The 23451-nt window shown below is 38.9% G+C and overlaps 1 protein-coding gene, 1 long non-coding RNA gene and 1 pseudogene across 4 annotated transcripts in view; 2 read left to right on the plus strand and 1 right to left on the minus strand.

Annotated features, from left to right (window-relative positions):
- The window catches only part of Cntn5 (contactin 5), a 1203203-nt gene extending 1202363 nt beyond the window's left edge, over positions 1-840 (minus strand). For 2 of the 3 annotated variants that reach the window (XM_045146290.1, XM_045146292.1), the window contains exon 1: positions 534-840. The gene's annotated coding sequence lies outside the window, so the exon portion shown is untranslated. The remainder of the gene's footprint in view (positions 1-533) is intronic. The other variant, XM_045146289.1, reaches the window with a different exon arrangement.
- On the plus strand, positions 480-8347 carry LOC123459527. Its single transcript, XR_006636317.1, has 2 exons — positions 480-732; positions 8087-8347. It is a non-coding gene; the product is annotated as an uncharacterized LOC123459527 (long non-coding RNA).
- A 9283-nt stretch (positions 8348-17630) lies between these two features.
- Positions 17631-23035, plus strand: LOC101609585 (annotated as a pseudogene).
- The last annotated feature ends 416 nt before the right edge of the window (positions 23036-23451 follow it).

A 23451-nucleotide genomic window follows, 5' to 3' on the forward strand; every position in this document is an offset into this window, starting at 1 on the left:
TAATCCAAGACATCACTTTTTTCAGTTTTCCAAACTTTGTAGAACTCTACTTATGCAGCACCTCTATTGAATCTTAACAGGTTATTGTAAGACCCAATATTCAGTTATTTGGGCTCTATTCTCAACATTACATAGCACAACTCATAAGGTGTGAAATTAGTACCTGAGAACCCTATCCTATTTTTCTGTAGTTTGGTAGTTTTTTAGCGACCTTCTTGCTTATGTTGGCATTTGTCATTGAATCGGGTATATTTTTTGTTTCTACTTTTATTTGGGTTGTCCTTATGTGATACACTAGCGGATTATGTTTACTCTGGCTTCAAGTTCTCAAAATAAAAACCCCAGCAGAGAAAAAATAAATAGCGCTTTTGCCCCCTTTACCCAGGTTTCATCTAACAGTTTTTATAGGCTGGAAACATGGCAAGAAAGGATTGCTTTTCAGAAGAGAATGTGTCAAAAATCCTAAGTGGCTGGCAGAATGAAGCGCACAATTCCAGAAAGCAGTCGCTGACGAAGGAATGTAAGTCACTTACCCAAGAGATGCCAGTCTCCTCTGTCCTTCCTAGGTGACTCTCAGTCCCTGCCTCCCATCCTCCTGCCCAGGGCACAGTTAAGATGGAGCAGTAGAGCGGGTGCCCCTGGCAGCCTGTGGCACAACACGACTGCAGAGTTCGGAATCATTCACAGGGAATCCTCCATCCTGCCCAGTCTCTCCCAGAAGACGGGACCCAGGTAAGGCATCCTTTCCGCTCCGAGCTTTAATGGCACTTGGTGGCTGCCTCCTCGCAGTTGCGCCCCCCCCCCCCCTCTAGTTGGTGAGCTGGGGAGGCAGGTGCGACGCCTCCTCCAGCTGGCGGGCGTGTTTGGGGCTCGCGTGTTTCCTCCAATGCGTCCGCGCGCCCCGCGCCGAGCGCCCTGACTGGCTGTGCGCTCCCGGGGCGGCCCGCGCCCCGCCCGCCCGCCAGCCAGCGCGGTCGCGGTCGCTGGAAAGGCTCAAAGAGCTGGTCCCCTCAAGCAGGGTTTGCACGTTTCTCCCCTCGCCTACTGATCAACCAGGGTACCCCCTTCCACCTTATCTTTGCTGCTCGGGCCACCCTGGGTGTTTAACATTCCCCGGTGACAGGGTGAACGTGCTGGCTGAAGGCCACCTGGGAGAGGGAGGAAAGACGCAGGGTCCCTTTCTGTGCTGTCTCTCCTCGTTCCCTCGCTGTGGCTGACCGCTCTGCCAGCCCCTGCCCAACCTAGCAGCACACTTCGGTGGGCTTCACAGCGGACTTTGCACTTTGGATACGTGTGTGTGTGTGTGTGTGTGTGTGTGTGTGTGTGTGTGCTCGTGCCTGCGTGTGTGTGTGTGTGTGTATTAAGGAAGGGATTTCTCTTTTACATATATACTTATGAGTTGCTGCTAAAGACTATGTCACTGCTTTTGGATTGCCCCGCGATGGGGTGCGGTGGTGCTTGTAAATGATCTGTGTCAACCCTAGAAAAGCGAAGGAAACAGCAGGCTTAGCTTCAGACAGCCTCGTTTTATCTTCTTTCTTCCTGAATTTTTATATCACAAAGCCTGTAATTGAACAAATAAAATAGCACAGGTAGTGAATCCAGATTGAAGGCTTTAGTGTCATTGTTCCGCCAGTGTCTACCTCCCCTCTCTGTCTTTGAATCATTACCCAGTTCCTTCTGTTTGTCTGGCGGTAAGTAAGTGTTTGTTAAATAAATTATATGGCGTTTCTTTTGCGATACATTTCCATGGAGAGCGCGGTTTGCACCTGTCTGTGACGGCGGGGAAGTCCCACGCACCAGCGTCTATTTGCGCGTGTCTGTACTTGGAACTCCACGGGGAGCCTGGGGCTGCACCTGTGTTGGCTGCTGCCTTGCTGCCACGTGTGAGCATCCAGCCTGACCCTGCCCTGCTAGGGAGCCTCTGCTCACTTATTCCCTGCTGCCACTAGCTTTGGGTTCTTGCTCTTGCAGCTTCTCTGGTGATTAAAGTCAGTCCTTGTCCTTTGGCTATTCTCATCCATCCACGATGCCTGTGCAAACCTCCAGTCTGTTTGAAACACTACACTCAGGATACATGCTGAATTTCGGTTCTACAGCAAGAAAAATCTGTGTGTTTCCATTTAATGCTTCTCTACCCTTCCATACTTTTTATTTTCTTGTTCCCGCCTTCCAGTAATTAGGTTATTTCCTTTATGTGTTAACTGAGGAACTGTGGAGATTCTAGCTCTCTGGGCTGCTTCTTTGCTCCACTGGCTCCCCTCCTCCGCCAGGCTGTTAACACACAGAGATCATCACCAGAGTTTTATAAGTCCTTTAAATATATTGTATAACTGTTCCAAAATCTAAGAGCTTTAAAGCTGTTTTTATTGTGCAATGAGTTTTTTGTCTTAAATGTTTTCTATAATTGAACACATACAGCCTTAAGGTGAACGACAAAGTGAACATGCTGGTACTTTTCTTACTCTTCCCAGAATATCTATTGCATATGGTTTAATGGCTTTGGTTATTTGAGTTATTATATCTTCCATTTCAGAGGGCTGCTTTCAATAGCCTTGATCCAGAAAGGATGAAAGTTAGCTTATAGAAATTTATTCATTTGAAAAGTGAATAATAAATATAAGCCACTAAAATCAAAGGGCATAGAAATAGTAGAGGAAGGAGGAATGAATATGGAGAAAAATTCCTCCCTCATTTAAAAATATCCCTGTTTACCACTAAGAATATTAGTAACCAATGTAGCAAGGAAATACGACCAGCTAAACTATTCATGGTGGATCACCACCAGTCAGTGTGGGCAGGAAAATCTACCTATCAAATGATGGAGTTTATCTGAATGTTGTGGTCCATGTCTGTAATCTCAGTCCTAGGAGGCTGAGACAGAAGGATCACAAATTCAGGCCCAGCCTGAGCTACATAGCCAGACTAGGTCCTGCAAAGGACCCAGATTTGATTCCCTAGGACCCACGTAAGCCAGATGCACAAGGTAGGACATGCATCTGGAGTTTCTTTGCACTGGCTAGAGGCCCTGGTACTCCCATCCTCTCTCTCTCTCTGTCTGTCTGTCTCTTTCTCTGTCTCTCTCTCTCTCATAAGTGAAAAAAAAAAAAAAAAGGAGGAAACATTTCTTGATTTAAAAGACTTAGAAATGATAATGTCAGGTCATTGTCTGGGGGTGACAAAGTTACATGCTACGTTTCATCAGAACCTAGAATGACTATACTTATTTTTATTTCTTTCATATGCTGTAATGGTTTTCCTTTGTTATACTATGCAAATAAATGTTGATAAAATTCAGGTAACATACTAGCCTATCTAAATTTTTCTTTAAAATTAGCTATCATGAGTGGATTTTATGTATATTTTAATATATTTTGCTTGGAAAGTGAAATGGTATAGACTAGTGTATTTCTATGTCCTGGTATAGCCACAGGATACAAATATGTCAGTGCCTTTAATTGGAAGAACAGTGGCGTTCAAAAGAAAATCTCCTTGTAGGAGTTCTGCCAATAAATAATCTAATGGTTTCCCAGTACTTATACGACTTTTTTTTTTCCACATAAGTCATCACTGATTTCTGTTATTGACATATGAAAGTGGAAATTTTAAGCTATGCATCTGTTTATGCCCTTCATCAAATCTCAGTGTAGTTTATTTAGTAAAATATGATAAAAAAAAAGAACACTTGCATTTGATAATGTCAATAGGATTTTGGAATGGACCAGTCCGTTCTCTGTCCTGATAGGCTACCCTATGAGTAAGTGTAAACTTTCTTTGTGGGGATGTTTCAACATGTGATTTGTGTCATGCTAAGTTAAAATTGTATAGATGAGTACTATGCAATGTTACAGTGCTTCATCCTCCCTTTCATGTTGCTCATCTCATCCTATTGTCCAGCCATCTTCTTCATTTCTATATCTCCTAGCCCAGGGGGAACACTGCATCTAGAGTGCAGCCAGAGTAATGCAGTTGCCTCTAAATGTTGGTCCATTTGCATTATAGATAATTTCTTTAAAACATGACTTCCTTTCTATTTCCTCTTCTGATGCTCATGTTAGGTTCTAAGTTCTGGTTAATACATCTTGTATATACCAACAAATTGCTATATGTCTTGTTATACATCACCTAACAGTAGTACAAAAAGTAGCAAGCACATAAATATTTATCAATTATCTAGTTCCATTCACTGAATCACCTGCTTTACCTGCTAGAGTGAATTTTACTATGAACATTTCCAACTTGGTTATAGTCTTCAATGTGATATGATACCTGGAATATAAAACTATGCAAATAAATATGAAATTAACAAATTTCAAACTTGCATTGGGAGTTTGCAGCAGTATCCTCTACAAATATAAAACATTCAGGACTATAAGTCAATTTTAATTTTAAGTGAACAAACATTTATGATTTTGCCTTCTATTTTTGTTTCCAAAAGCATCATTCGTACTATTTGTAGCTATTCTGTGAAAGCAGAAATAAATATATCTTAATCAGACTTAGGAAGCCTATGAGCTGAATCTAACTGTTGCTTCACCAGCAGCGCTGAAGAGCATGCTCTGCGTTGTGGTTGTCTTGCTGCCATTTCTAGCCACGGTCCATAACAGGTGTGATATACAGGCCCTTATTCCAGTGATTGGGTGGCATTTCCCCAAGTCTCCTTCTGGGTAGGGACCATGCACATGTTCTGAGAAGAACAAAAACAATGATAATTAAAATAAGATCCTATAAAGTTGGAAGAAAGGTTGACATATTGTTAATTTGAAGTTTGTTTATAACCTTCTACCAAGCAACTTCCTTAAATATTTCAGTAACTTTTTTCTTGGGTTATTGACATTTGACTACTTTTTTTTGAAATAGCATCTTACCCTAGCTCAGCTTAACTTTACAAGGCAGTAAGTTGCCTATGCTTCCTGAATTTCATAATTTTTCTGCTTCAGCCTTTCACATGCTGGCATTACAGGTGTGTGTCACCATGCCTGGACAAGACATTTAGCTTTACAGATGTCCCTGATTTATTATCTATAGTATCATCTATTCAAAATCGATTCACTTTGGGCTAAAGAGATGGCTTAGTGGTTAAACACTTGCCTGTGAAGCCTAAGGACCCCAGTTTGAGTCACAAATCCCCAGGACCCATGTTAGCCAGATTCACAAGGGGGTGCACATGTCTGGAGTTCCTTTGCAGTGGCTGGAGGCCCTGGTGTGCCCATTGTCTCTCTTTTTATCTGCTCTTTCTCTGTGTCTGTCATTCTCAAATAAATAAATAATATATATATATATATATATATATATATATATACATATATATATATATATATACATACATACATATATATATGTATAAAATCTCACATAAAGCTATTTTTGTAAAGGAAGACACACTGACATGAATAAACTTGTTTTTAAATATTTTATGTTTATTTATTTATTTGAAAGTGATAGACAGAGAAAGAGGCAGAAAGAGAGAAAAAGAGAGAGAGAGAGAGAGAGCATACCAGGGTCTCCAGCCACTGCAAAAGAACTCCAGACGCGTGCACCCCCTTGTGCATCTGGCTAACGTGGGTCCTGGGAAATCGAGCCTTGAACCGAGGTCCGTAGGCTTCACAGGCAAGTGCTTAACCGCTAAGCCATCTCTCCAGCCCATGAATAAACTTTTGACTACTGTTTTTACACCAGTTTTCTTAATGTGGGGTAAAAGCCCCTCATAGCTTCCCATACCTCGTGTAACTTTCTTATCTGATGTTGAAGAGTTGCCATGGGTGTAGTATAGCATGATAGTCTGCTTTGTTTCTTTCCCTCTGTTTCTGTCTCCCTCTCCCTCTCCCTCTCCCTCTCCCTCTCTCCCCCTCCCTCTCCCCCTCCCCCTCCCCCTTTCCCTCTCCCTCTCCCTCTCCCTCTCCTTCTCCCTCTCTCTCTCTTTCTCTCTCTCTCTCTCTCTCTCTCTCTCTCTCTCTCTCTCTCTCTCTCTCTCTCTCTCTCTCTCTCTCTCTCTCCTTCCAAGAACAGTTGACCAGATTAACTTGATCTTTCTTTGACTTTTGGTCCTACATCATTATAATCTTCCTTCCTTATTAACATCTCTGTTCAATCCTATACCCATTTATACACTATCCATTCCATGTCTCATCCTCATTTTGATCTATATTATTCATAATCCATACTTATTTTATTCCCTTTTAGAAAGTTTATGCTGGCCTTTTTGTGCTAAAATTGTATGCTTCTTGTGCACTAGGCAATAAATCTTTCCCACACTTTGATTCATTCTGCACTTTAGTTTTGTTGTGACATGGGTATTTCACAAATAGGGAGCCTTCTTTTCCCCCAAGACTAACTCCTCAAGGAGAATGCATTGTAGGACAGATTAAAGAATGTTTTCCTCAGCTACTTTTTTTCTTCTAAATATGAGTGTAGTTACCCATTGAGATCGCTAGATGGCACTCACGTTCTAATTAGTAATGTCATTTAAGTTCTGTCCTAGGGACATTCTGATTTTTCGAGGGGACTGATGGGAACCCCAAATTAGAAAGCATCACTTTAAGATTGTACTCATAATTTTACATTCAGCACTTAGTAAATGAATTTGCGAATTGCAAAATGTAAGCCTATTTAGAGGTGACATTTATGTCCTTTGTGTTTCAGCACCTATTTTTGTTGTTACTGTGGGATAGAGATGCACTAGGCATTACATTAGACAAGCCTTAGATAACTGTTCCACTAAAAATCTAAGTGAAATTAAGCTCAAGTTGAAGGGCTACACTGTGTCTTCTTGACTGGTTCACTAAATCTATTCTCATTCTAAAGCAATTAGATCTCTCCCCACCAAGAAAAGTTGTTTGTTCCAAAGACATATATAGCAAATTCTAATGCATAAACAAATAAGTAACTAGAAAAATACTTTTAGAACAAGTGCTTTTATTGACAATTTTCATACATGTATAAAAAATATTTTGATAATGATCTCCCATTACCTTCTTTTGTTTCTGTTTTTCATTTCCCTTCCATTGAATCCTTTCTTTATTCCTTACTAGCTCCATTTGTATATCAATGTTTTTGTTTTCTCTCCTCTATCATCTATCACTTAAAGTTAATGGGTCCAACATTGTACAGGTATTGCCCCCAGGGTGTCTTTCTTTGGCCTATACTGGCTTGATACTCACTCCATTACCTGGGCTGGCCTCAAACCCACTGAAATCCAAAGGTTTTAGTTCCAAAATGGTTGGGATCACAAGTGTACGTCAGTATATGTGGAAGAATGGTTAAGTAATTAATTTATGTTCTTTTTCTTCTTTGTCTAATTTATTCTTGAGGTAGGATCTTTCTGTATAGCCAATGTCAGTTTCACAATCTGGGTGATTTTCCTGCTTCAGCATCTCAACTTTTACAATTACAGACATGCTACAAAATTTTGCACGTAAATGCATTTAGGTAAGACAATAAGAAAAGTTGTTTTCTTTTACTTCAAAAATGTGAAAAATGCCATACCTCCCCCCACCCATTCTAGTACTCTATCTGAGTAACACATTTCTTAACAAGCTCACTGGCATACAGCAAGCAGCATTCTGGAGGAATATGCATGTTTTTAAAAATAAAGCCTGCTCTTTTTGGTGGGAATTTCATTTTGTCATATCACATTGATTTCCAATCAATGCTATTTGTATTTAATTTGTGTTATCAGGTGTTAAGAACAGGTATTTTCCTGTTAATCTGTCAGGGTTAGTGGCACTCAGAAGTTGGGCTGTGTTCTTTCCACCTGAACCACTGTCAGCATCACTTAAGGTTACTGGAAAGGGAAAGGTGTGCGGGCTCAGCGGGTAATTGTTCTGATGACACAGGAGGCTGCCTCTGCAACAGCAAGGGTGGCTCTGCATGCTGACAATGGTAAAAACTTGCTTTGTGTCTGTGAAATCTCAAGATATAATTTATAAGGCAAGCAAGTACAGATTCCACACAAATGTTTTATGCTTAAATAGCACCTTCCTTGTAAAGATCCCAAGTCCACTTAATATGGCAACAAAAATTAATCAATGCATTATTGCTGTATGACACCTCTTTTATACACATCTTGTTATTTCCCCTTACACAGACTTTTAAAGAAAGGAAGGAATCTTCAGCAGTAAACTGCTTTCACCACAACCTGAAAAGCTACTGGAGTAATGACAATGGATTTCTTGTGATGTTGATGTATAAGAAAGTACAACTTTGCCTGGCGTGATGGCGCATGACTCTAATCCCAACGCTCAGGAGGCAGATATGGGAGGATCACCATGAATTCGAGGCCACCCTGAGACTACATAGTTAATTCCAAGTCAGCCTGGAGTGAGATTCTACCTCAAAAAAAGAAAAATAATGAAAGTACAATTTTGCTGGCTACTGTTAGTTGATTATTAACTGTCAGCTCACATATAAAGGGTATACAGTCTTCCAGTAGGGAATGGAAGGACACAATATTGGACAGTCTCAAGGAAAACTAAAGGCTGGGGCAGATGTTGCCTTAGGCGTAGGTGTTAAATGGTGCTTGCTAATGATGTGGTAGTACTGACAAACCCAGCAGCAGATGACATCATCTCAGAACCCACAGCAAAACAACCTGCAACAAGGGAGAAAATGTTGGAAATGACAGCAGTGAGTGTTCTAAACTCACAGTAAGACTTAATACCCCCAACAGTGAATAGCCCCGAAGCGTGGCAGCTCTGCTTGTTTTACAGTGGGAATCAGCACAATTAATGTGAAATGAGGTATTTTATTAGACAAAACTATGCTAAATCTAAAGTCTGAAAATAGTCACAGAAGACTCACTAAACCAAAGCTTTTTGGATATTATAAGAATAACATTCTAAACTAAGAGAGAATAATTTTCAGTCTTGTAACCATGAGGGAAAAAAGAAAAACAAGACTATCAGAACTGAGGAGAACAGTCAGTGGATAAAGAGCCATGAAAGCATGAGGACCTGAGTTCATGTAAAAGCCAGTGTGCCCACTGGGAGAAAGGAGGTTGAGGCAGGAGTATTTCTGGGTACTTACCCTGGTATATGTAGTAGAAAACAACCATGAGAAACAGACCCTGCCTTCAAGGTGGCGAAGCTGAGAACCAATACCCAAAGTTATCTGCTGATCTCCATATATGCCCCATGGTGTGTGAGGTGTTCATTCACACACATGAATACTCCCTCCCCCACACCACCACCACTACAACCAACACCAACACTTAAAAAAAAAGGAATAAAAGTAACCCTATTTTCAATCCTTGAAATATTCAGTGAAGATTGGTTCTCTGTACTCAGTTTCCAACTGGGCTACCATCTCTTCTTTCTAGGTCTGGTTTGTGCTCTTTAGGTCTTTTGTACCCATTCTCTTTTGAGAATAAAATAGTCTACATGTTATAGTCATACATTGATGGTGAGAAAGAAGCTACATACTGTCTCATCTTGTCAAAAGCCCAGAAATTATACTGTAGAGAGCTCCATGCTCAATGGTATATATAAACAGGAAAACAAGATAAACCATCCAATCTACTGTGCAAGGTGGATCACAACAGGAACTTGTTCAAATTCAGCATGTTAATCTGAGGTAGGAAATATAGATTGAGGAAATAGATAATGAGTTCAGTTTTGGATGTGGTGATATAGGTCAAACTGTAGGCCACTTGAAGTAGTTATACTGAATGACATTAAGTATCTATCATTAAATATCTAACACTGTTTAAAAGTAGTCAGGTAGAGTTGGTAATGGTTAGGAAGAATAGACAAGTTTTTTTCTTTTTAGAATAATGGCCTGGGAAGAGATCAGAGCCAATGGCAGAATGTTTAAGAAGATTCTATTTTAGCATCACAAAGAAAAATGTGTATAGATATGAAAAAATTCAAGAATGTTAAATAAGGGAGCAATGAAAAATTGATTTTGATTTGGTAAACAGGAAACTGGTAGTTGCAGGTGGGAAAATACCACAAATGCAATGAATTTTATTGAAAGGAAGTTCATCAAAATGTTAATATGATATGAATAAAGTAAGAGGAAGATTAGAAGGAATATCCCACTGATTGATCACTTTCTCTGGCTGATCAAACTTGGGAAGAGAGGTATTAGAGATTTTTTTTTTTTTTGCTTTGTTTTCTTCCCAGAGGAATGTTTGTCAAACAACTCATCTGTTTGTTTTTTTTTTATCTTATTTATTTGCAAGTAGAGAGATACAGACACACACACAGAGAGAGAGAGAGAGAGAGAGAGAGAGAGAGAGAGAGAGAGAGAGAGAGGGAGGGAGGGAGGAGGAGGAAGAAGAAGGAGGAGGAGGAGGAGGAGGAGGAGGAGAAGGAGAAGGAGAAGGAGAAGGAGAAGGAGAAGGAGAAGGAGAAGGAGAAGGAGAAGGAGAAGGAGAAGGAGAAGGAGAAGGAGAAGGAGAAGAAGAAGACGAAGACGACGGAGGAGGAGGAGGAAGTGGAGGAGGGAAGGAAGGAAGGAAGGAAGGAAGGAAGGAAGGAAGGAAGGAAGGAAGGAAGGAAGGAAGGAAGGAAGGAAGGAAGGGAGGGAGGGAGGGAGAAAGGGAGAAAGGGAGAAAGGGAGAAAGGGAGAAAGAGAGAAAGAGAGAAAAGAGAATGGACATGCCAGGGCTTCTAGCTAATGCAAACAAGCTCCAGATATGTGCATGTGGCTTATGTGTATACTGGGGTATTTAACTCAAGTCATAAGTCTTTACATGTGCCTTAACCACTGAGAAATCCTCCAGCCCCATACAACTCATCTGCTTTCATTTACTGTTGCTGTTTGCCTGAGATTTTTTTCCTAAATTAAATTTATAGTACACAGTTCATAAACAAAATTGGCATGGATATTATTCAGACACACATATACATATGCAAGTAATATTTACTGACCTGTTTTAAGAATAATTTATTTTTCTTAGAGTGATAAGATTATTTCAGCAGTGTAAACATGCTTGCTTGAAAAGCCTGCTTACCCCGGTACAATTCCCCACTACCCATGTAAAGCCAGATGCACAAAGTGGACATGTGTTTTCAGTTTGTTTGCAGTGGTAACAAATACTTGAACTACAGGAGAGTCCTACAACACCAGCTTGTAGGCAAAGCTAGTGATTGAACACAGGAACTCTTGCATGCTAATAAGCATTCTACCAACTGAACTGCATCCTTCCTTCTCTTCCTTTTATGGACAGAGTCTCACCATGTGGCCTAGGATGCTGGCCTCCAATGTGTGAAGAGGCCTTAGTCTCTTGGATGATGGGATTATAGGCAAGTACCATAACACCTAATGAAAACTGCTTATTCTTATATTCCTATTCTTATTTCTTAATAATCTAACACAAACCCCTTCATTTAAGGCCAGGTAATTTTTATTTCATCACACATTTGTCCTGATTAAAAAGATTTTTCTTGGGCTAGATGGATAGCTTAACAGTAAAGGAGCTTGCCTGCAAAGCCAAAGGACCCAGGTTTGATTCTCCAGGACCCATGTAAGCCAGATGCACCTGGTGGCACATGCATATTGAGTTCATTTTTAGGGACTAGAGGCCCTGGCACACCCATTCTCTTTCTCCCCCCCCCACCGTCTCTCATAAATAAATAAAGAAAATATTAAACAAAAAGATTTTTCTTGAATAAAAAACACTTACCTTCAGTCATGCATCCTTTTTACTAACTTAAATGACTGTAGCTAAAATGCATTGTGACATTTTTAATTGTAAAATGCTATCTAATATATGTTCCTTGTTACTAATGATTAATATTATGAACAGTAGAATTTAAAGTTCAAATCAGGCCCTCTCAGTTGGAGAAAACTCATATCTGATACTGAGAACCAAGTCCAAATCTTATGGATAGGAAGGTCATAGATCCCAGAGAGAAATTCCCATGGGTCTTTGGCCAAGTAAAATGTATGGCAGTAATGCCTGGGAGGACCACAATACATAAATACCACATGAAAGGACAGCCAAAATTCTAGTACCAATCATCTCTAGCACACATGCCAGGGCCCAGGAGACATTATAGAGGAAGTATGAATTTAAACATGAGTGCTGTTCTCATTGCTGACTGGAATACCAGCTCCAGGTAGCTGCCAATAGATAACGAGGAAACTCAAAGCTCATCAAAGTAGAAATTCAGGGGTTCTAGAGATCCCAACACTAAAGTAGACTTGTAATATACCCTCCAAGGCTCAGGGAACATTGCATAAGAGAAGGAAGAAAGATTGTAAGAGCCATAGTGTGGGAAGGTTTTGCCCCCAACCACAGAGACTGACAGATGTATTCATGGCCCCATGTTGAATAACAATAACCCCATAGAGAAGGACCCTCGTGGAATGGGGTGGGGAGAGGGGATATGAGAGGATAGCCCAAGGGGAATATGACCAACATGTGATTATTCATACAATAAAGTTCATAATTATTTTTTAAATGTTCAAATCATTGTTGATAGATACAAGCAGGAAAATCTATATAATATTAACAAATGAAAATAAAAATTATCCACTCGATGTTTACTAAACCCTAAAATAATGAAATGTAAACAAATTACCTGTTAGATTGATTGTGGAAGCTAAAAAACAAGTCAGGATATATCTTAACTATTTTCAGAGAAATGACAAATTACCAGAAGTTACTAGGAGGAGCTATGTACATATCCACAACCAAAAACTATCTTGAAAAGCTATATTTTCTATAAAAAATTCAATTATCTTCAATATTATCATTTGAATGTAATATTTATTAACAACTCCTTTTTGTTGGCCCTAAGTTACATTGGAACATACTTGGACATTCTGAAAATGAATGATTAAATGTGGACTTCTAGTATATTTTTATTTATTATATAAAGTTATGATTAAAATGCATATTTTAATTTTGTACTATGCTTGTAGACATGAATTTTAATTAACCCAACTGCAGCAGATAATAAGATTATTAGTATGTACAAAGTATGCAATTGATAGAAGCAAAACTAGGAGCAATTTGTGGAATAAGTTTTGCTTTATTTCCTGCTGAGTATCCTAAATACTAATTGTTAATGCCAGTACAATCACTGCAAATATCACTGAGAGCATCATTAAGTTAATGAAACCTAAGATCATAAGCACTAAATAGACATATTGGTTGGTCAGATTGGCAAAATGTTGAGACACTATATCCCATGAGCATATATGTATGTATGTATGTATGTATGTATGTGTGTGTGTATGTATATATGGTAAATTATATATATGTATATATAATTTCATATATACATACATATATGTGTGTATATATATATATATATATATATATATATATATATATATATATAATTCCACTTTCTGCATTTATTCATCAACTAAGGGAAATTTAAGTCATCTTCATTTCTTGGCAATTACCAATCATGTTCCAGTGAACATGGAAGTGAAGATGTATGGATACACAGAACTGGGGTCACTTGATCATATGGAAATTCTACCTTAATGTCTTCAGGAAGTTTCATATTGTTTGCCACAATGAATATGCTAATTAAATACTCTAATCAACAACACAAAAGTTTCATCTTTTCTTCACATCTTTGCCAATAGTAGTCTTTGCTTTTCTTGATAATTGACATTAATACTGATATTATTTTAAGGCTTTTGTTTGCCATTCTTGATTATTAGTCATGTTGTTAATGTATTTGCTCACAAGTTCACAATTTGTAGGTCTCTTATTGAGATTTTTTGATATCTAAAATTGTAATTTTATTTATTTATTTTATTTATTTGGTTGAGAGAGAGGAAGGAAGGCAGATATGTAGAGAGAATGGGCATGCCAGGGCCTCCATCCACTGCCAATGAACTCTGGATGAATACACCTCCATGCACATGGGCACTAGGAAATCAAACCTGGGTCCTTAGACTTTGTGGGCAAGCAACTTAATCACTAAGTCATCTTGACAGCCCTAAAATGACATTTTAATAGGAATTCTTTTTTCCTCTGTTGGGATTCTAGTATATTTTAATATCTATTCTCATTAAATGAATAGCAAATATTTTCTTCTATTATGAAGATAGACTCTGTAGTCTGTTGAAGATTTAATTTTATATACTTTTTAGTTTTTTCTTCACTCTTCACACTTTTCTTTTTCTTCACTGTGTCTTTTTTTTTTTTAGTTTATCAGGGTCATTGCAATCCTATTTGTCTAGTTTCATTTGTTTGTTTCCTGTGTTTTGGGGCCTTTGCACATAAAATATTAAGATTTTCTGTGCTTCTTCTAGTAGTATAATAGTTCTAGGCCATAACCATGAGTATACATGCAATACTTCTAAAATAATATTTGATGAGATGCAGGGTTTTACTCTTTTGTACATTTGAATGTCCAATTTATTCAGCAGAGTTGATTAAATAGTATGTCCTTTACCTATATATGTTTTCAATGTCATTGTTGAAAATAGATTGGTGATCAATTCAGGAGAGATATACATTCTCTAATGTGCTACATTGGTTTGTATGTCAAAGTATGTAATGTGAGTGTCAAGACTTTATAGAATGTTTTAAAAACATGTATTATAATAACTTCAGTTTTGTTCTATTTCTTCTGTGAGCATCATGCCAGGTTGTTTACTGCTGAGTAGCTTAGACCATGAGTTGCTTGGACAGATGTTGGTCAATTTCCCATAGTTGCTCATGTAGCACCTTCTGGTAGTAGATGAGCTAACTATCTGGGGACTGACTCTCTTCCAGAAATGTCACCTTTTAATAGAAATTCTATTGATTTTTGTACTTTTAATATCTTTCATATTTCCTGAATTTCTGTGATGTTCTAATAACTCTAGTGAAGTGACTGGAGTTTTCTGTATATTATATCATCCTATCTATACTGAGTAACAATTCCATGTTTGCTTTTTTAATATAGATGGCATTTACTTCTTTCTGTTGCCTTATTGCTGTGGATAAGATTTTCAGAAATATACTGAGAGTTGTGAAAAATGCATCTTTTCTTCACCTTATGTTACATAGAAAACTTTTTTGCTTTTCCTCCTTTTGCATAATTTATCTACTGTCTTATTGTAAATGTTATTTGAGGTACATGGAAATACTTTAATAAAGTATTTAATTTAATCAGTGGTTTTTATTATGAAAGAATGTCACATTTTATCAAATACTCTTTATATATCAATAGAGATGGCCATATGGTTTTGTAGTTTATTCTATTGAAATGGATATACTGGACTTTCCTTACTACCAGGATGAATCCCATGTGACCACAGTGAACAACTGTTTTAATGCAATTTGGGATTCATTTTGCTAGTACATTGGCAAGGACTTGTCCATTTGGGTTTGTCAAGGATATTTGCCCATAAATTTCTCTTGTGGGTATGAAATTACCTGGTTGTTATCTCAGGGTAATACTGTTGGTATACAAGTTGCTTTAAAGATTAAATTGTCTGGTTAATTAATTAATTAATAGTAACTTATTTATATGAGAATTTATATTAGTTTAATAAATGTTTTGCAGAATTTAGCAAGGTAGCCATTTGCTATCAGAGTTAACCTTGATGGAAAGCTTTGATTACTAATTCAATTTTGTTACATTTTTGGCCTATCTATATTACCTATTTCTTCAAAATTTGGGCTTGACAAGATAAATGGGCCCAGAAATTGATGCTACCCCATACAGAAACTATGATTTTCACCAAATAGGAGTAACTACACCACTGAAGAGAATGACTATTCTCCCCCAAAGTACCATCAATTCTTACTAGCTCCTTAAGGAGAGTACATCCTTGTGAGCCTCCCATCCTCATTCCTGACAGAATTTTGACAGATGCAATCTTGTGCACATGCTACAATCTCATCAGTTCTAAACAAAAACAACACTACTAGGGGTATCACCATAACTAATTTCAAGTTCTAGAAGTTGCATCACACAGATGGACCCATGGATCATGACTTTTAGGATATTACCAGTGTTAGTTTTCAGGGCCATTGCATCATACTTCAGGATAAACATTCCCTACATTTAGCAAATGGGACTATGTATGAGGCTGTTTTCTAATATGGAGGTATCTTCTGTGAAACAGCTCCTTGCCCATCTAGGCTCGTGGTAAACTGGATTGAACCTACATCATACAGCAAGGACATGCAATCTGTGGAGTATACTTAAGTGACATAATAGATGACATTGTTGAAGGCCAAGACATGGCTGCATCATGTTGAGACACATATTATCATTCAGTCCGGTTTGCATTGCTAGCAGAAATCACCCAACCAAGAGCAGCTTGTGGGAAAAAAGGTTTATTTTGGATTACAGGCTTAAGGGAGAAGCTACATAATGGCAGGGGAAATGATGGCATGAGCAGAGGGTGTACATCACCCCTTGGCCAAACTGCTAACAATACATGATGTAAAATGCAGTGCATTCATCCAACTTTAAAAGTCCACATTTTTTAATCAATTCCAATGATGTTCATACATCCTCATAATCCAAGATCTTTTAACTGAGCCATAAAAAAATAATCTCAAAAACCCCATAATGGCACAAAATAAACATTCACACTGTAAAAGATGGCATTGGGCATAACAAAGAAATGTTCAACCAATATAAGATTTAAAACAACCAGTGCAAACATCAAACCCTGTAGCTTCAAGTCCAACAACTCTAACTGACAACAAGTCTCTGGAGTTCCAATTCTGCCCCTCCAGCTAAGCTATTCACAGTCCTGGAAAATTTCACTGGGGTGGCAGCTTTCCATAGCAGCCATATCATGGTCCCAGCATCTCCACTGGGTCTCCACTGCAATCCAGGGTTCATCCTCACGGTTCCTTTGGGTCTCCATGCAGGCAATCCAGCAAACCTGCTATACACTGTCGGTGACATGGGACCAACAACATGGGCTTCCACTAACTAAGGCTGACCTGGCTATGACTACTGTTGAGGGCCAAATTTGCCAGCAGCAGAGATAAACTCTGAGCCCCTAATATGGTAGTATCCTTTGGGGTGACCAACCAGCAACTTCATGGCAGGTTGTCTACATTGGACCTCTTCCATCATGAAAAGGGCAACGTTTTGTCCTTACTGGAATAGACACTTATTCTGGGTATGCATTTGCCTTTCCTACACGTACTGCTTCTGCCAAAACTACCATTCATGGTCTTACAGAATGCCTTGTTAACTGTCATGGCATTCCACACAACATTGCTTCTGACCAAGGAACTCATTTCACCACCAAGGAAGTATGGCAGTGGGCTAATGATTATGGAATTCACTGGTCTTACCATGTGCCCCACCATCTTGAAGCAGCAGGCTTGATAGAACAGTGGAATGACCTTTTGAAGAAAGAGCTACAGTGCCAACTAAGTGGAAATAGCTTGTAGGGTTGGGGGAGTGTCCTCCAGCAGGCTTTATATGCTCTGAATCAGTGTCCTATATATGGTGCTGTTTCCCCTATAGCCCATATTCACAGGTCCAGGAATCAAGGGGTGGAAATGGGAATGGTCCTACTTACCATCACCCCAAGTGACTGACCCATCAGCTAAATTTTTGCTTCCTCTTCCCACAACTTTACACTCTGCTGGACTACAAGTCTTGGTCCCAGAGGGGGGAGTGCATTTTTCAGAAGACAAGAAGAACATTCCATTGAATTGGAAGCAAAGACTTCCCCCTGGTCACTTAGGGCCCCTAATGCTCTTGAGTGAACAGGCTGAGAAAGGAGTTATAGTGACAGCAGGAGTGATTGATCCAGATTACCACGGGGAAATTGAACTGCTCTTCCACAATAGAGGCAAAGAAGAGTATGTCTGGAGTGCAGGAGATCAGTTAGAGTGTCTCTTAGTGTTACCATGTCCTGATGTCAAAGTCAATGGACGACTGCAACAACCCAATAGAAGTAGTGTGATAAATGGCCCAGATACTTCAGGAATGAAGGTATGGGTCACTCCACCAGGTAAAGAACCAAGAACAGCTGAGGTGTTTGCTTAAGTTGGAGGAAATACGGAATGGGTAGTAGAAGAAGGCAGTTACAAATAACAGCTAAGGCCATGTGACCAGTTACAGAAATGATGACTCAAATTGCAATGTTTCTGTCCTACCTTGATAACAGAGTGTTTGTACATATCTACACCAATGTTAAGATTCTTATCACTAGATAACTGTTGAATTTATATTAGACCTATTATATTAGAGACTAAGCTTTGTGTTGGTAGAAAGATATTGCAGTTCCAGTTGTCCATAGAATAGTTATACCATGTTAGGTGGAATTATGAGCTTGTTACTATTTTCATTTGGAAGTTAAGTATGACGTAAGGAGAAATAATTTGCTGCCAAGTTGACAAGGGGTGGAGTTGTGATAGCTAAGGTGTTGTCAACTTGATCTGTTTAGTAATCCACAGAAATCCCTTTTGGGTGGGTCTCAGAGATTTCTTCCAGGAAGGATCAACTAAAGTAGGAAGTCCTTCCCCCAGAGTGAGCCCTTACTCCAGAGTGGGAGGCCCTGCTCAGAGGAGCACTTTATATAAGGAAGCTCTGGGTTAAAAAGAACCCTTCCTTCCTCCCTTCCTTCTTTCCTTCCTTCCTTCCTTCCTTCCTTCCTTCCTTCCTTCCTTCCTTCCTTCCTTCCTTCCACTTGGATTGAAGAGCAGCGCAGACTGAAGACCAGCATCAACTGAAGACCCACATGGATTGAAACCCAGCAGCTCCTCAGGAAGCCTCCAGGCTTTCTGGCACCATGTGCAGTGCGAGGTCGGGACTGCTGAGGCATCTGGCCACATAGACTGAGCAGCTATCAGGTTCCATGATTCTCGAGCCTGAAACTGCTATTAGAGTACCATAAACTAATCTAATAAATTCTCTTTTTAAAATAATTAATTCTAGCAGTTCTGTTCCTCTAGAGAATCCTGACTAGTACACTGTCCATGGCCATTTCCAAAACACAAGATCATGTAGAAAATTCAATGACCCTCTCTTTCTTACAGTTCTTGTACTCCACAATACCATGTTAGGTGTCAATTTGTTAATCTGGTGGGTGGAGGAGGGGATAAAGCAGACTTTGAAGAGCCTGATACTCCTTCAATGGTCTACATTCTTCCTATTGTCACAGTACAGGTCAGCTGGCCCAATATCAATAGTTGTAATCTCTCAAACAATTTTCAGGTGAATGGGCAGCAGCTTAGGCCCAAAGATTTCACTGTTTCTGTGCCATATCCCTTTGCTCACACCAGTTCATTTCTACTTAAATCAACCCTGCATACCTTCTCAAGACATAGGAATAACAGCAAAATTTTTACACAAACTGCCTCTAGCCCAGTTCAAGAAAAGCTCTTTCTCACCCTCATAATCAGTCCTCACAGTCCATAGTTCAACCACCCAAACAAGAGCAGATTGTGGGGAAAAAAAAAGGTTTATTTTGGCTTACAGGATCTAAAGGGAAGCTCCAATATGGCAGTGGAAACCGATGGCATGAACAGAGGGTGGACATCACTCCCTGGCCAACATAAGGTGGACAATAGCAACAGAAGAGAGTGCCGAACACTAGCAAGAGGACAATGGCTATAATACCCATAAGCTCACCCCAAAAATGCACTGCCTCCAGGAGGTGTTAATTCCAAAATTTTCATCATCTAGGAACCTAACATGCAGAAGACCTAAGTTTCAGGGGACACCTGAATCAAACCAACATATATGATTTTCCTCTATCTCACATTCAACATCAATACTTTATGAAGCCTGTTTTTTTTTTTTACATGCTACAAGTTGTTGCTCCTGACTCTATTATAGTACTTCAATTACCATATTATACTAGAGGGTGTTCAGTACTGAATGGAAAAGGAGGGAAATTATATGAATTGCATATACAATTGTGTGTTTAACTTAACATATGCATGTAAAGACAGTGCATAATTGAAAGTTTTCACACATATATCTGAATATGTTTGTAACAAGAGCTAATGCATGTATGATGACAGGGAAACAGCGAAGTAGACAAGAGGACAGGAGAACTAAAGGAGAAAATATCATAATGATATCAATCAAAACATCATAAAATATGATAGGAACACTAATAATCCACTAATATACTGTTCTGCAAACTGAGGTTTATGAAGAACTTTAATCTGTTTCTCTAAACTTTAAATCATGATGGGAAATAACAGACACATGACAAGAGGGAGCTCTGTTAATAGTTTCTTCGCATTTAAATTCACAATAGTATTTCAAAATCTTGTGTTTTAATGATGCTACATATTTTTACTAGAAATTGAGATATTTTTGGATGTGTATAGTAAATATGTATAGTAATTTCTGTGGCATGTGTGTATGTAGGTTTGTTATGCCTCATGTGCATGTACAGAAGCCATAGGAAAATAAGTATCTCTTCACAATAGCTGCTCTGCATGTTTCCTTAAGATAAAGTCTCTTACTTATTCTGGAATTTATTAGCCATTTTCAAAAGCCACACTGTTTCTCTGGTATTGTTCCTCACAGAACTGGGGTTACAAATATGCGTGGTCATGTCCACCTCCTAATGCCAATGCTAGGGAGAGAAACCTAGGTGGTGTCAGGCTCCCTGAGTTCCTGAAGACCTTATACTTGCGCAGGACCTGCTATTCCATCTCTACAGCCCCACCCCACATTTAGAGCTTGTCGAAGTTCTATTCTATTAACAGATGTATATTTCTCTTTTGCACATTTTCTTCAACTTTTAAAATTGTATCTACAGCCATACTTTCAATTTCATATATACTCAAAAGTGATGGAATGAATTAAAGATATAGTAGTGTCTGAAGTTTTGCATGTAAATTCTACCCTTTAATTCTTGTCTAATGTCATTTTATTATTGAAGTCAAGTCTTTAAGTGAATTAACATTTAATCATGTAAAATATTAAATATTTGAAAATTGTTAACATTTAATAAAAATAAAAGGAATGCAAAGTAGAGCAGGCACATTATTTTTTAAATAGCCACATTGACCTTCTTCTCCTTGAAACTATAGAAATCTTATAGCACAGTTATTTACCTAGATAGTTCTTCGTTAAATAAAACATTTCATCCTTCTTGCAAGGCAACATCATCCATATGACTGATAATGGATCTATTAGACATCGATAACTCATTAATTCATGTTATCATAAATTATATTTTGTTTTAATAATGTGGCCAGCTTCAAAAGGTATGATATGTTGTACCCAAGCTAATCTTGGTAACACTGGGCACTTACTTGTGGAATCAACATGCTAATTCATCCTCACCAATGAAACATGAATTAAGTATGCTTCAGAGGTTTTAGAAAATATTTTCCTCCCTGAGAAAATATGAAGGTTAATTATTTATGCTAACTTGACTAAGCTAAAGAAAGTCCAGGTAGGTGCTAGAACATTGTTTCTCAGCATGTCTCCTGTGGTATTTCTGAAAGAGACTAGGACTTGAAATGAGGAATTGGAAAAGGCAGACAGTTGGCCCAGAAAGTGACAGAGGGACAGAAGCATGCATTATCAGAGACATCCATGTTCTCATGCACTTGGTCACTTGAGTTAATGGCTCTTGGGATCCACAATCCTTAAATATTCCTCACATCACCCACTTCTCCACAACTTTTTTTGTTTTGTTTGTTTTTCAAGGTAGGGTCTCACTCTAGCCCAGGCTGACCTGGAATTCACTATGTAGTGTAAGAGTAGCCTTGAACTAATGCGGTTTTACTACCTCTACCTCCTGAGTTCTGGGATTAAAGGTGTGCACCACCACACCTGGTTTTCCACAACTATTCTTAAACTGCAGTCTTGACTGACTTACTTGATAGGTTGAGCTGGTTCCCCAGCTTGCAACAAGTAGGTCAGGGGACTTCTTATACTCAGTCACTACATAAGCCAATTTCTATTTCTATTTCCATATTTAATTCTTAGCCATTGCTGTATTTATGCTCCCTATTGACTCTGCATTAGGTTCTAGCTCTGCAGTTCTCCTTATCTCAGCCTCCATTGCATCCTCCACTGCCATCACTGGTAAAGTAACTCAGCCTGGCCCACAAAGAGAAAATACTCGGGCCCTAAGCAGGACACAGATTCTGGCCAGCAAGGCCGCAAAGCCTCCAGGTAGATTTTGTGGAAACATACACAACTGGAAAGGAAATCACTTGCCTACAGCCCTAAGGAAGAACCATTGCTGAAGGAAAAAACCTCCACCAATTTGTTACCTTTCCTATCAAATACCATGTCTGGTAGAAGTACAAGGAAACTAAGGTTTCCTTTTGCACACCTGAGGATCTTTCCAAGGATGCTCTGCACTTGGAAGCTCTGAAGCCTGAGGAAAGGTACTTTATATTACACATTCAGGCTTCCTTTCCTTGAGTGATAACATAGTAAATGGAAACTTGGTGGAACAATTTATTACTTGTGTAATTTAACAATTACAAAAGTCCACTGTTTCTATGGCTTCTAAATTGCCATGGAAAACACACATTCTGAAATGAAACATCTCTGTATTGATCATTAAGTCCCCAATGTGAGGGAATTTCTCTTCAATGCTATTGAAAGGATACTTTATGTGAATCAGAAAGAGCCTCATTTTGAATTGGGGAGAGGAGGCTACCTTTGGAGAATGTGTGGCAAGCTTTACAACTATGGACAGAAGATACTTTTCTGGTTATTTCACATCAGTATTTTGGCTCAAGAAATAAGGGCTGATGCCCAGCCTCACATTTCCAATGAGGTTATTAGTTGAAGTGAGGGTTTACACTGTGACTTCACCTGTCTGGTGTTCAAGCTGGTAAACAAACTGCCAGGGCAGAGAGTCAAGGAAATAATTACCTGTGCTGTCAAGAATAGAGCAGGATTTCTTCCCAGAGGCCTTGCCTGCAAAGCTCACTGGAATAAACTGCACTTGAATGAAGCAGCACATTGAATTCATGGCAGACAGGCTTCTGCTGCAGCTGGGCTTTAACAAGGTTTTTAGAGTAGAAAACACTGTTGACTTCACAGAGAATATTGCACTGGAAAGGAAGACTAACTTCCTTGAGAAGTGTGTAAGCAGGTATAGGAAGATGGGAGTGATGTTGAGTCCACCAAGGAATTCTATTTCTTTGGATTCTGACTGCTAAATGAACTGAAGATGGGCTACTTGGATTCCTAGGGTGATTGCGTTGTTCTTGGCTCTTGTGCACAGGCTGTTCACCTGTGACTTCATCCTGGTACTGAAAGCAATCCCATCTTTATATTGAGACATCAGGATTAAACATAGTTACTTCCACAAGTCAGTTGAAAGATGTTATCCTCACTGCTTCAAAACAGGCTTTGCTGTTTACTTAACTAGCTCATTAAGAGAGCTGGCACTTTGCACATCAACACTGTACTGTCAGTGGAGAGCTTGATTTATTTGGTTTCTATACAAGTAGAAAATTCTGCTAATCACTGATGGCAGCCTATTCAACATTTACTAAATGATGAAAGGAAGTTAATGCTGAACAGGTGTATAACTTCTATACTTTGCTTTGTGTAATGAATTTAAATGTTCTTC

This window comes from Jaculus jaculus, chromosome 3 (genome assembly GCF_020740685.1).
Source record: "Jaculus jaculus isolate mJacJac1 chromosome 3, mJacJac1.mat.Y.cur, whole genome shotgun sequence".
Taxonomy (NCBI): Eukaryota; Metazoa; Chordata; class Mammalia; order Rodentia; family Dipodidae; genus Jaculus; species Jaculus jaculus.